The sequence below is a fragment of the Drosophila sulfurigaster genome, chromosome 2R (genome assembly GCF_023558435.1).
Source record: "Drosophila sulfurigaster albostrigata strain 15112-1811.04 chromosome 2R, ASM2355843v2, whole genome shotgun sequence".
Classification (NCBI taxonomy): Eukaryota; Metazoa; Arthropoda; class Insecta; order Diptera; family Drosophilidae; genus Drosophila; species Drosophila sulfurigaster.
The window spans coordinates 6,681,535-6,696,982 of NC_084882.1; positions in this window are offsets into that span (position 1 = coordinate 6,681,535).

Sequence of the window (15,448 nt, forward strand, 5' to 3'; positions counted from 1 at the left end):
CTCAAGTAACTCGGCTCATAATCATTAAATAGCCTCAACTTTAACCTTTTTAATTAGCTACATTTTGTGGGCCACTCATCCACAATTTGAAAGCTGGCTGGCAACCACTCCTGGGCCACATAAAATCATAAAATCCCCTCACATGAAATTAACCATGGAGCCATAAAAAGCCAACATAAAATGCCAAACAAGAGCGCCAATGTAATTATGCAAAACAAACATTTCAATATGTAGGTTGGATGAGGATAAAGAGAGGTTCCCCAGACCCGGGGAGTATTTGGGGAATTAACTTATTAATTCTACGAGCTGGAATTTCAATTTTTGCGATTGGCTTTTCAATAAATCGCTCGCAGTTTTTATGGCCAACGCAGCAGCTGGCGAAGGAGGAGCAACAGTCGCAATGTTTATGTTATTCATTTCAAACTTGACGGACGCACTCGGCGTATGTGGAATGTTTTGCTCTAATAATAGAATAGTCTCCTTCGAAATACGCTAAAAGCGAAAATATTTCGTGTATTTGCATTAATTGCAGCAAAATATAGTTTTGATTCTTCCTTTCCATCGTTTGAGAACTCAGCACATCAATTGGCGAAACTATATTGATTCATTTTTTATTAGTTTTTATAAGAATGCGCGAAATTGAGAACACCTCACCTCGCCACACCTCTCGGTTTGTCTCGTCTCCTCGGTGTTTCTCTAACCCTCCGTCCCTGTATTTCCTTGAGGACGATGCAACAAACAGCAGCGCGTAATTTAATATTTCGTGGCGCCAGCAGAACTATAAAAAAAAATCAAAGCCTGGCCTGAGACTGAGTTCAGTTCCAAAATGAAATGACTTAAGCTCCACCATTCATTATGACAACACGACGTTGGCTGCTTGGTGGCTCCTTCTTCAGTGTCCCAGACAGCATCAGGGGGCAGCATCAGCGGGGCTTGGGTTGGGCTATTGGTCGCATTGCTAGCAGATTTGCTGCTGCTTCATCTTCATCATCTTTCGGGACTTATGAGCATCCACAGCAGCACCAGCAGCAGCAGCAACCACAACATCAGCAGGTCCAGTATTCCCAGTTCCAGGTTCCAAGTTCCAGGCTCAAACTTCGAATCCGACATCGACTGGCTGGCGCAGGCGCAGTAAAAATGTCTGCGCCAAACACAAATTTTGTGTTGAGATTGCGATCATTTCACTGATATCGTCGCGTCGCATTCAGGCGTGTGCTCAGGCGCAAGCAATCCGCAGCAACAACAGGGATAACAACAGCAACAAGTTGAACAACGCGTGACGCAGAAATACCAACACAACATTTCACTGTGCGATGCTGTTGTTGTTGTTGTTTTTGTTGTTGTGGTTGTTGTTGTTGTTGTTGTTGTTATTGCTGCTGCTTTTGCTGCTGCAGAATGTGGCATGTGACCCTTTCATGTCACATCTAAATGCACTGCGAGAAATTGGTATAACATACAATTTTCTGCATCTCATTCAAAGTGCCAAATAAATTTCAATTCTCATCTATGGTTTTTATGTTGTCTAAGGGTAGTAGATAACAACAATGAAAATTTGTTGTGTTCATCGTAATATTCAAATTTTATACAAATTAAAGAAATATATTTGTTAAAAAGAAAAATAAATTTACATAAAATTTTGATTGATAAAAGTAATTTTAGTCATTTCCTTAACAAAAAAATAAGTCTTCTGATTTCAAACTTTTTGTTATTTATCATAAACAGGAACCATTCATAATTTGTTGTGTGATTCAAACTCAATCTATTGAGCAATATATGCATAACTTCCTTTCATTATCAAATATATGTTACGTCAGAGCTTCTGTCAGTGCAAAAATTCGCGCATCAAAACTGCGTCAGTTCCTTGGCATTATATGCAATGAATGATATTTTATGCCTAACTAAGGTTGCCAATCTGTGGGTTTGGTTTACTTTTTTTTGTTTTTGCTCTTTTTTTTACTTCATCGCCCGTTTCCATAGGGTGCAAGTAATGTGTATAAAAATTGTGAACATGTGGGAACTTTTTCTGATTTTTGCGCTGTTTTATTTTAATTTTTTCCGTTTGGAGTTCAGTTTATATGCTGGTTGCTTGGGCAACATCGACGTTGCGACTGAGTCTTGGACTCTTGCGAGAGTCCAGACTCTAAGTTGACTTTGGTGTTGTTATGTCGTACTCATTTCATATTTGATTTATGCAACGAACCCTTTCTAAATAATAAATAAAATATGAAATATGTTGACTTTTTTGCTCATGTTGTTGTTGTTGTTTTTGTCTTGCGGATTCTGCCGTTGAAGAGAACTGAGCTTGGATTCAAGTTTCGAATCGCTGTCTCACCTGAAGCTTCCAACAGTCTCAGTTCTGTCTGGATGCGGATTGAATCTGGTGTCGTTTTGTTAAATGTCCATCAAAATCATTTTTGTGTCTCAACAAAGCTTCAAATGTATACATCAAATGTTGTTCGCTCATAAATTATATTTTGGCAAACGAACTGAAGCTGAACCTCTCGGTTCTTCCTCAGAAATTGAAAGTTCTCTGTCTCGCGACTGACAAGTGACTTCTCTTGGTATAATCCTTTTTATTTCAATTTTCAGCTTGAATGTGTGTGGTTTTTTTTTTTAGCGAAGACTCTGGAATTGAAAGTTCTTTAGCTCCTTATTGGGTGCTGGCGCTAGTTGGCTGTCAAATTAGTCCCCAGCTTCACGGTAAACGATCGGACAGCGACTCATGCTGAGAAACAAGAGACAGAAGGTTCTTGTGTATCCTTTTCACTTATCATTGAATCTTATCATAATAATGGAAATATGAATATTGGAATTTCTAGTACAAATTAGTGCCTTTATTTGTACTAGAATTCCTACATTCATATTAAACTATAAATACAAATATATAGAAATATGGAAAATAAATATGGAAGTAAGGGATAAAAGATTGTTGAAGTATGAGAGTGTAGGAATTTATAAATTTTTTGATTAGAGAAATATTGAAAACTAGTAATATGAATATATAGAAATATAGATATATAACACAATAATATGAAAGTAAATAAATTGAATTGGATTGCGATTTTTCTGTCTGTCCATATGAACATCTCGATCTCAAAGACTATAAGAGATAGAAATATAATTTGTTTGCAGGCAGATCAAGTTTATTTCAAATTTTTGGCACGTCCGCCCCCAAATCGACAAAAATCGAACAACAAGCGTAATACTGAAGGTAGAGCGGTACATACGATAGAAACTATAGTATTTAAGATTCCTGAAAATTGCGATCAAATAAAAATTTTCGAACCGATTAAAGAAATATTTTTGTATGAATGAAAAAGCCCCTACCTACCATGGAACTCAGTTGCTTTGGCTGGAAATCTGATTTATTTTGAATGGTATATTTTTAGCATTATTTCTTTATATTTATTTATATTTATTTGGTGTGTTATAAAATTAATACCGCACTATTAGCTTTGTTGCTTATTTTCACTTAACATTGAAGCTTATCATACAAGGGAAAGGAAAGAGTAGGCATAAGGATGGCATTATATATATAAGCATACAGGAATTTAGAAATTCAGAGAAATAAGAGACAAAAGGCTTTCTAAACGTGGAAATTATGAAAATAATGTAATAAAAACATAAATACAAAGGGATTAGCAATATAGCTCCTTGTAAGCCACTAAGTTGAACTTGCTTAATCTGACGACTGTATCAATGCACAGTCACTTAAATCAGTGTGTTTTTTCACTCTCCATACCCCTCCAATTACCATCAAAAGAACTTTTAAGCGATAAATAGAACTGGAAAGAGAATATTAAGATTGTGTGGAACGTAAATGTTAAAGCAACCGGATAAACATAAAAAAGTAGGCATTCAAATAAATAGACTCAACCGGATTTGCAAGAATTGCGCGTCGTCGACACCCACAACACACACATAACATAGACACAAGACAACACACGACCCATAAGTACGACCCATAGCATCCCCAAAAGTGAGCGCGCACACTCACAACACATAACACACAACACACAGCACCCGACACACACACACACACCTCGATATCCGTTCATATTATATGACGCACTTCCTAGAGAAAGGAGCGACTGCAAGTGAAGACCCTGGCATTATCCTTTCACACGCAGCCTCATTGTTTGGGGGTTGTTCTCCTCCTTGTTGTTGGCATCGCTCGGAAAAAGTCAATTAAAAAAGTTAAATAAATCATAAACTTGGCAGATGATTTGATTGCGGCAGCCGCACCAATCCTCGCCAGCTACACTGTTGCCACTAAATCCAGTTGCTGCTGAGGTGAGGGTGGCGTTGATGGGGTGGTGTCGGTGGTCGGGGGTTGGCGGGGTACACATTGGCATTTGTTTGTTTGCTTGAGGCTTTTAGAGTTTTGCCCCCGGTGCAAATCTTCCGTATTTACTTTTGGGCTAGTGCGGTTGACTGGCAAGGCTTTGCTTCCTGTTCTCTGCAGCGCGTCCGGTAGAAGAACAGACTGAGTACGATGGGAAAGGGACAGGGTATGTATGTCGGGGCGGACATCCGCCTCATTGTTGGCTGTTAGGTTGTTTGGTTCTTTGGTCTGCTGGTGTCGTTGTTGTTGTTGTTGATGTGTTCGTTGTCGTTGCCGTTGACTTTGGCAATCATAACTGTAACTGCTCGCTGCCAAAATTTATGAAGTGTGCCGTCGTTGACGATGACTTTGCCACGTGTCCTTCTATCCTCCTCCTTGCCCGTGCCGTACCCCTTGCAACATCGCTTCGCTCCTGCCGCATACTGCGTGTTCTGCATTTGAGTTCTGGGCGTTTGCTCTTTGGGCATTTTCATTCATTATTAAAATTTTTTTGGTCTAGTCGCCTGTCTACTGCTAGTGATTTGCTTTGATTTTGATTCCTCTATGCACCCGAATGGCATTTATCATAATGCGGCAAATGAATTTTAATGGGAAACTCCTTTACTCGTATTTTATTTTTTCTCTCTGTTTTGCATAATTTACGCTGCCAACAAACTTTTGTCGCATTCTCAGTGACATTTCTCATCTGTTTCGTTGTTGTGTCTCTCCATTCTTGGCAGACGTCTTAAAGTTGTACTCACCCACATCCGTTTCCGGCTTTCGGCACCATCTCTATCTCCATCTCCATCTATATCTCCTTTTCTATCTCTGTCTCAATCTCGCCTGCTAAGGCTAACATAAAAGTGTGCCCCCCATTTGTTGGCATCCACTCTCCGACTCATTTTCTCTCTCTTACAGTCTCGCTGTCTCTATCTTTTTGTCACGTTGTCTCCTTCTGGCGTCGTCCATTGCGCCAAACTTCCTTGCTGCGCCAATACGTATCCGTTTTCCTGTCTACACTGACATTGGCAGCATGTTGCTTGTCATTATGTTTCGTTCTTTTACCCTGTAGCGATTAGAATGACTTTACAGTGTATAAGCTAAGTTATTGAAAATGGGCTCATTAAGGTCGAATATTTTTCAAAATAATTATGTTTTTAGATAGTTACAGTCACACATATTTCACATTATTCCCAAGAAAGATAAGTTAATAATATATGATTTTTCAAAGTGTGTTATGTTATCAAAGTATAAGGAAATTTCTTATTTCGTAATGATACGGTAGTATTTATTTAACTTCGCAAATACTAAATATCTATCTATTTATTTATTTATCAATATTATTAGTATGGTCGAACTAAAAACGCAATTTATTGTGGAGCATCTATAAATTCAGCATTCCCTCTTACTACATTTCTTTCAGTTTCGTTTTTAGCTTCATTTTGGTGCCACCGTCGAAATGATTTAATGACAACGAATGAAAAATTTATTGTGCGTAAAGTTGACTATCGCTCAAGGGTCGCGACACTGAAATTGGCAATGACATCTCCATCTCCATACAATGATTAGCTTGTGAAGATTTTGCATTGGCAGAGCCTGTTGGCAACCCTCGTCCTGTGACTGGTTGCTCTGTTAGTGTCACTGTCATAACTGTGTGGGCGTTGTTTCGTCCTTCCTCCCTCCTTTCTCGTGACCCACGTTGCTTTGGTCGCCTGTCGCTTTATCTGGCAGCCCATAATCATGTTGTCATTAGCACATGTTCCCGTCTAGCTGAACCCTTCAAGGAGCAGCAGCATCAAGTTACTCACATAGCCTGCAAAATGCTGATAGATGCGGGATCCTGCCTTTAAAATAATTACATCCAATTGCACTTGAAAGTTGCATCGATTTGTGGTTTCAACATGGGTAGTCTTCAAAGAAGCCGCATCTGGTTTAATCTGTGCAAAGTGATTATGAAATATAAAATCTTTAGGAAATATTAATTAGTACTTAAATAAAGTTTTGATTTAAAGACATCTTGAACCATCATTAATGGTAAGCTTAGCGTTTCATAATTTCAACTCCATCTACCATGAATTTCATGCACTTTCTCATCGTTGTCATGATTAAAGACTTTCTGCTCTTAACAAGGTATCATAATTAATGACCTCTTCGCGGACTTTAAGAACTTAAGAGCTTTAAAGTGTCCACCATTATTGCCAACTGCCTGTTTAAAAGGTGATGTGTATATACATCTCCGCAGACACTCACACACACAGCAGGACCATTAAAATTTCAATAACTCCCTCCGAGTTTCCTCGCCCCATTGCCCCTCCACAAAAAAATAAAACACCGCTACGGCAACCGAGAGCACAGAGGAGCAATCGTCGCTTTCTTGTCTTGTCAATATTGAACAATTCATGCGCATTGCGTAAACATCCGTTAAAACTTTATTTTATGGCCGCCATTTTATGAACGTTTGGTGTAAATACATTTCCGCCGGGCACTGGACACTCAATCCGGACCAAAATCCAGCCAGAAGCCATGGCCGGGGTGGCCAAAGTGGAGACTGAATTCAGGCGCAGGAACCGCAAAAAATGGCGACGCCACAGCGATGACAAAAGAGCGTTGGGGAAGCGAGTGTGTTAAGGAGCAGAGGAAACGAGCGAAAGCTGAACACAACCAGAACAAGAACAAGACTGAGAATGAGAATGAAAATGGGAAGGAGAATGAGAATGAGAGGAGATGGCAGTGTCAGGCGATGGCGATGGCAATGGCGAAGAAGAAGCAGAAGCAAAAGTAGAAGAGACCAGACATAAATTATGCACTGCAAAATAAACGACGAGGAGCACAATAAAAATCGGCAAAAAATTGTGTACGCAATCAGAAGCACGAAATGGCAAAAGCAAAATAAACAGCAATATGGCAAATTTTATTATGATCGAATAATGCGATACCCTTCTTGCCGCACAAAATGCTAAACAATAAATAATTCGAGAATGTCGGTATAGTTTTGGAAAGAAAGAAAATCGTGATAAAAATAAAAACAATAAGACAGCCAAAATTTCTTATAGTAAATTGGAGAATATTAATAAAATATATAGAAGCAAAGACAATAATATTTTATATTTTTAGACCCATAGAAGGGTATTCTACATTTGTGCCGGAAAGAAATGTATGTAACAGGCAGAAGGAGACATATCCGACCCCATAAAGTATGAATATTCTTGATTAGCATAAACAGCCGAGACGATATAGCCATGTCCGTCTGTCAGTCTATCCGTCTGTCTGTTTGTTCTTCCGTCTGTATGAACACCTAAATCTCAGAGACTATAAGAGATATAGATATATTTTTTCGACAGCACTTATTATGTGTGCATGCAGATCCAGGGTTTGTTTAAAATTTTTACCACGCCCACTTCCGTCCCCAAAAATCGACAAAAATCGAAAATCAAGCGTAGTTTGAAGCTCGTAGTCTCGTAGTTTGGTACATACAATAAAACCTATAGTTTTTATGATTTGGTTGCAATCAGATTAAAATTGTAAAAGTTATTTAAAAAATACTTTTGTGTGGAAAAACTACTTACTACGGGTCTTAGTTGCTTTGGCAGACAATCTCGTATATTTTTCACTATATATTTTAAATGGTATTATATCAACATACCAAAAATATAGACTTTAGAATATTTCAATATTTTTGCGGTTTATTAATTTGGTATATTTTAGAAATAATAGCGCACTGTCTTGCTTCTATTCGAAACGAGTAGCGGGGATCTAAAAGTCGAGCACACTTTACTGTAGCTTTCTTACTTGTTTTATCCTATAATAGATTTGTGGTCTTAAGACTGTAAGATGTTTTTATTTTTTAGTCGAAAATTCTTAAAACAAAGACCAAAATCTTAATTTTAGATTTATTTTTCAGTGTAGAAAATACTGAAAAGTTTGTGTTACTTAGGTTATATTTAGTAGACAAGTAGAAAAGTTACAGTCGATTTTACTGCAATAAAAACCAATTTATTATACCCCAATTACTGATGGAAGATTAATTTGTATTTTAATATTTCATATAGCATTTCTTCATAAAGAATATTAAAGACGTATTCCTACATATGTTTATTGGACAACTTCTAAGTATTATTTATTTGATTTTTATTCATATTTTTTTTTTCTAAACAGTGAATAGGAATGAGTATTTTCCCCAAGTTTAATAGTTTTAGCCCTTACAGTGTTCAGAGGTTGAAGTAAACAAAAACAATTTTAAATATTATTGATAAGTTAAATATATTTAATATACGCGAATATATATTTTGTCATCAAGCCAAAGATAAAGCGAATGTATTTTCAGCATTGATAGAGTATAAATAACGAGCGAAGTAAAATAAATGACAAAAGTTTTTGCTGCTGCTGCTGAGCAAATAAGAAAGCATGAAAGCAATTTAAAGAAACGAGATAGGGGGTGCGTGAGAAAGAGATGGCCAGAGGCAGAATGGAGGGACATATGGAAGAAAAACTGACAGTTTTAATGAAAAATCTTTTGCTGGTCGCCTTTATATGCAAGAAAAAAACAAATATAAGCCCGTAAATTGCAAATGGGGAGATAGACGCGAGGGAGCGAGGAAATCCAACAGAAAAGCAGAAAGAGACCCGACTTGAGTCGACTCGACCCGAGCTACTCCGACCCAACTCGACTCGACTCGACTCGACGCGTTTTCCTGACAAGCATGTGACCCAATTATGCGCAATCATCAGCAACCAAGAACATCCAAAGCAATAGCAACAGTAACAATTGCGTCTAAGAATCATAACAGAACAACAAACGTCTTTTGTATCTCATGGATCTGACACAAAAGCGAATGCCAGATACACAAAACACGCGCCGCCATCACGCCAGCTTGACTCTTATGGTAGTTTCTATGGAGCTGTGCCCACGATTCCAAATTCAAATTTCAAATGCGCCTGACAGCGCCACTCCGTCACTCTGTCAGGACGAAGACACTATCCAGTTGGTTGCTTGGCTGCCGTGTATCTGTGAGATACAAATCGGCGACGATGATGTCGTCTATGACGATGATGAAGATGAAGACGACGACAATCAGCGCCCTAACAAATGAGTTAATATGCTGGCCAAATTTGCTAGCCATTGTACGCTCTTGGCCAGGCTTTGTCCTAACAAGTGGCCACAATTGAATAAATGAATGAATGCATTCACCCATTCCAGCTCTGACTGTGATTGCGTCTGTGCTTGTTGCTGTGCCTGTGAGTTGGGTGTGGAGACTGGGTGTTTGGTGTTGAGTGCTTGGGGTAGCTATATGCCCTCTATATTCAGGCGAATGCGTTCATTCAAATACCCTTTCAAAGGACATTCTAATCTCGAGATTTTCCGACTTCAAAATATTTTATATATTCTCTTTCAATTTATGCAAGTCCCAAGCTGTCTCAAATATAGAAGTTTATCGATTATTTAAAATAATGTTTACTAACAAGTTTAAAAAGAGTATTTAAGTTTCGGCAGCGCAAAGTATTTTTTCTTTCTTGTTATTATCCTGATTGTCCTGTTCCTGCATTCATTTGGTGCGAGTGTTCGAGTCGAGTGTCCTGCGTCCTGTGTCCTAGCCTGCAATTTAGGCTCTTTGTTTGCGCTCTCCAGTATGCAAATAATTGCTTTATGCGCTTGTTCTGGTTAACAATATAATGGGGTCAAAACCAAAACCAAACTCTAGACAATCTGCAATCACCATTTAATGAGCTTGCTACAGCATACCACAATATTGTTTGTGGCATTTACCATTTAGCCAACATAATTGAGCATCAATTGAGCCCGAACATTCAGGTTTAAGTTGGAGACATTCAACAAAATTGATAAACTGCGTTAAATGTGATAAGAGTTACAGGAAGTATTTTTAAATATATGTGATAGGAACTTAAGACTTATCCTATTCAGTGTCATTTAGTTTCTTCTTATTGTTTTCCATTTAAAACTCCCGCATTGCAGTGACAACTCCAAAGCTCAAAGCCGATAATACCCATCGAAGAGACAGTTATCTCACTGAATTCAAATAAACAAAGCTCCCACGTTCCAGTAAGACTTGAAGAACCAAATCAACAATTACACGGCGAATTAACTTGTAGCACAACAATGCCACTTGACAAACCTGCGAAAGAGATTCAACCCAAAAAGGAAAGCATAGCAATGGAAAGGAAAGAAGAAACACTTTGGCTGCTCTCAACTCTCATTACGCATTCAACTCACGAAGACGAACAAAGTCATAGATAAGGGAAACCGAAACGCAACCTAAACTCTCCAGACCGAACCCAAACCCAAACTCAAACCCGAGCACGAACTCGATCCCAAACTCAGACCGTGGCAAAAGACATTTTCTAGACAAAACAATTTACGTATAAATTAATTTACTTTCATTAATTAGTTGGGTTATTAGGTGGGCAACCATGGGGTGACAGTGTGGAAAATTGTAATGTAAATGTTGTTTAACTGAAATTTGCATAGCATTTCAATGACTGAGAACTCCAAAGACAATGAGTGAAAATTTAATCGCAAACAAAAGCGAAACTTTTTAATGCATTTTTTACTCGGGTAATTGAATTAGAAATATTGTCATTGTATATAATTCTTCTAAGACCAAATTCATTTCTGAACTTTGAATTTGAGTTTGTACTTGGGTTCAAAATGAATTATTTTGAATACTTTTTTTATAGCCTAGTTTTTTGTGTCTTCTAGACTTGGGCACGCCTTCAATCAGACCCTTTGAAGTCGTTTTTAAGCATGAAAATAATAAATATTTTATGTGTGTAAGCTGTAAAAATGTTGACTTGTGTCAGTTCCATAGATTGTCTGTACAGCCCATAATATAAACTCTATTGTAACAAATCGTAGCGCATGCGCCACAGTCGAAATATGGAAGAAAAAAAAACAAGAAAATAACATTTGAACATTTTGAACAGCGCATAAATTAAATATGAAAGAAACTGTAAGAGTTGTTTGAGGCTATTGGAAAAATGTAGTAAAACCGTAGGTGTTGCCATCATCACAGTCCGCAAAGCCTACAAAGAACTTTGGAAAAGTCTCTGAATATGGCTGAATAGAGTAAATAAAATTGGAGTCCATAAATGTCGCCGGAGCAACGATATTATTTATAATTTCATTAACATTTTCTCCACTTAAAAATGGCGCCAGATGTAGAAAAAAATGTAAAAAATCTTTATGACTTCAGCACAGTTTAACTCTTCTCTCTCTGTCTTTCTATTATTCTGTTAGCATCTCTTTCAGTTTGGCATTAAAGAATCTTTTGAGAGTCACCGCAAATCCGTTCAATTAGAGGCCACTTTTCGATGCTAACTATAAAAAAAAGAAAATTACTACTTGTCGACACAATTTTTGTCATATAAAGCAAATTTTTATTTTTTATTTAATAGCACCCGGATAATAACAAAATAACGAACTTTTAATGACGGGTCATACAAAAATTTATTGTTATTTAATAGAAGCCATCAAAATATTATTGCAAAATTGAACAACGTGAAAATCACAATCAGAATTTGCACCGATTAGCGCAGTTGGAGTCAAGGAAATTGTTAAATTGCAACTGTGCATTAAAAGTTACCTGTCAGAACCCGGAACTGCATTCGATGTTCGGCTTTTATGTATTTACTTAAACATTTTTAAACAGAGTCTGCCACATTATTTGTTAAGTTACTCAGAAAATGCAACATTGTCCCAAGTAAAACATTATTCCTAATTTACTGCAAATACTAACGAGTATCTCAGCATATGGGAAAGAGCTAAGCGACAAACACATATTATAAACAAACATACGAATATGAATGCCATTGTTTTCTCTCAGTTCCAGTAATCCGTGCTGCTGTCATTGGAGCAAGGATTCAGCGACATTATAGAGCATTAATGAACAAAAGCATCGCGCCAAAATACATGAAAGTTTATCGTTCATTAATGCTACTATTTCATAATTTTAAATTGGTCGAACCATTCCACGGATCCGAAGATAAAAAATGTATAAGCCAACAAGAAACTGAGACAACGAGAAAGAGAAGAGAACAAGTCGACACAGAAAATCGTGTAAGAGAAATGAAAAGTTTAAAACCTATAAAATTTTAAATTGATTGTTCAATTAATCTTAAGAAACTTGACAACACAGCGATGTGTGTTTGGGACCCAATCGAAGCCCCAGACCGAATAGAATGAGAATGCAATCCAGTCAAAGCCAAGTCTCCAGCTACAACTTCAACTCCAGCCACAAGACCAAGACGTTTAAATCGCAGATTTGGCTGCCTTTCTCAATGCTTGAGTGTGCGTAAAGTACGACCCGAACCTTTGAGGCTTAGCTAAAGATCGTGTCGTTGGAGTAGCAAAACAGCAACAGCTAAGTAATTGATAGTAGACACAAGAAAAGCAACACAATGAAGTGCCAATTATCATATAATATCATGTCGCACATCAAATTGATAATAAGCCATAGAATAACAATGCTCTTAGTGTCTCACTAATAGGCTTAAATAACTAGTTGATACTTTTATCTTTTATCATAGACACATTCGCATAGCTTCAATAGTACATTATTTTTATTTTTTCTTTTACATTACGATATCAGAAGATATCCTCAAAACACATTTTAAAACAATCCAGTCTTGCAGTTACTCCAAGTTTCAGTCAGACAGTTCTAAGTTATCAATTTTATAGTTTATCTGCCTTATAAACACCAAGTTCCATAGTCTAAACGATAATTCCAATATATAATCTATAGATTGCCAACAAAAAAAACACAAACACACTAGAAAAAACTGTTCAAAAAAAAAACTGTTCAAAATGACATAAAACCAGTTACAAAAGAAACACAAAAAATGAAGAAAAGAAGACGGCAACAATAACTGAAAAGAATAAGAAAGATGAGCGCGTTGCGCCTCTCTCAGTCAGACAATGCAATAATATTTTTCATAATTTTTGTTTCCATTTATTCCGTTTTTGTTGCTGTTGTTAATTTTTTTTTATTTTTTCTTTTTGATAACCTACAGCCAATTAATGTCCCATAATTTTGAGTTTCGGATGCACCAGCAACGTCACTAGGCCAGACACTGAGTCCAAAGCGTGTCCCTCAACTTGTCATAAGCCTTTTAATTGCTAATGGGTATTTTGATAGTCGAACCCGAGACGGAGATGGAGACAAAGGCGGTGACGGTGACAGCGACAGCGTGTGGAGGGCGGGTTAATCAAGCGACTGAAATCGAATCAATATCAAATCAGCCGCCGTTTTGAAAGAGCGCGTCAAATGAAAACCGATCCAATCCAATCGGCATCGACATCGAATTCAATCCAATCCAATCCATTGCAATGCGTTGTTGGCTTCGATCCTTTCTTGGCGACACCGAAAATTGCTGCTCATTTAACGATCGTCAGCTAATTTCCATGTCTCAGTCTCAGTCGCTGTCGCAATCGCAGTCGCAGACGCATTCTCCATCTCCAGTTCCTGTCTTTGGGTTCCAAAAGGTTCCTCTTCAGTTTTGTAGTAGTTGCTGCTGCTCTCGCTGTTGATGTTGCCTTAACGGCTGCATCGTCGGCATCATCATTAACATTTTCAAGATTTAATCATCAAACATGGCGCTCTGTTCCCCCTGATGGTGGTAATGATGCCATGTTCTGTGCCTTGTTTAGTCGCATGTCGAACATGCGCTTTTATCGGCATTTAAAATATACCTAGATACATACGCGCAAGCATATACCGAATAACACATTTGGTATCTCTGAAATCGTTAGTGAACGAACCGATTCCTGTGGATCTTTCGTCAATTTTATGCGCTATTTTATATTTAAGATTCAATTGAAATATTAAAACGCAATCGGTGGATTCAAAGCTGAATCTCCCCAGGTAATCTGAGTAGTAACAAGACTCCCCTATGAATATCATAATAATAACATAATCACAACGTATTGATCACGGAAATAACTTATATCTAGACTTAAAGTTCAACAAACTGGAAATGAAATAGTAGACTTTTTATATACCATTAATATGAACAACAAATATTTTTAGCAACTTGGAAAAAGTGTTTATATATAGTATATATAACACACCACTCAATAAGTTCCCGGCCTGAGAGGGAAAAACACATTTTTTTCTAAAAATTTACTTTTATTCATCAATTTAGTTTCCATCTAAGGCTATACAGTCAGTCCAGCGCTTCTTCAACCTTTCGATGACATTTTGTAGAAGGATGAACTTTTACCCTCAAAATAGCCCTCAGTATCGGCAATCACCTCCTCATTTGAATATCTCTCGCCTTGGATGTGCTTTTGAGATCTGCAAAAAGCCAGTAGTCGCTGGGGGCCAAATCTGGAGAGTAAATTGGGTGTGGCACTAGTTCGAACCTCAATTCGCTTAATTTCAGCATTCTTGCCATAGACTTGTCACACGGTGCATTATCCTGATGAAACCGCGGTTTCTTCTTTGCCATATGTGGACGTTTTTTCTAAATCGCTTGGTCCAGTCGATCTGACAGCTTTATATAATATTCGTTGTTGATTGTTTTACCTTTCTCCAGGTAGTCTATAATCAAAATCCCATATGCATCCCAAAATATGGACGCCATAACCTTACCCGACGATATTTGTGTTTTGGGACGCTTCGGACGGCTTTCACCGGCTACCACCCACTCAAAAGATTGACGACTGGATTCTGGAGTATAGTAGTGTATCCATGTTTCGTCCATGGTTACGTAACGGCGAAAAAAATCGGTTCTTTTGCGCTTCAACATGCTTAAACACGCCTCGAAAGCATCGATACTTTGTTGCTATTGGTCCGGTGCTAGCAATCGCGGCAGCCACTTTATAGAGTTTTTCGTATATGTTTATGCAAAATCGTAAACAAACAGCCTTCTAATATCTTTGAGGCATCAGCTATCTCCTTTAATTTTAATTTGCGATCGGCCAATACCATTTTTATATTTTTGCGAAATTTTCTGGCCTAACTGCTGTTTTGGGCGTCCGCTAGGCTCAGCGTCTTCGGTGACCACACGACCACGTTTAAATTCATTATACCAATCCTAAATGGTTGATTTTCCTAGAGAAGAACGGGTAACTATCAAGCCAAATTTCGGCTTCTACCGTATTCTTTCCCA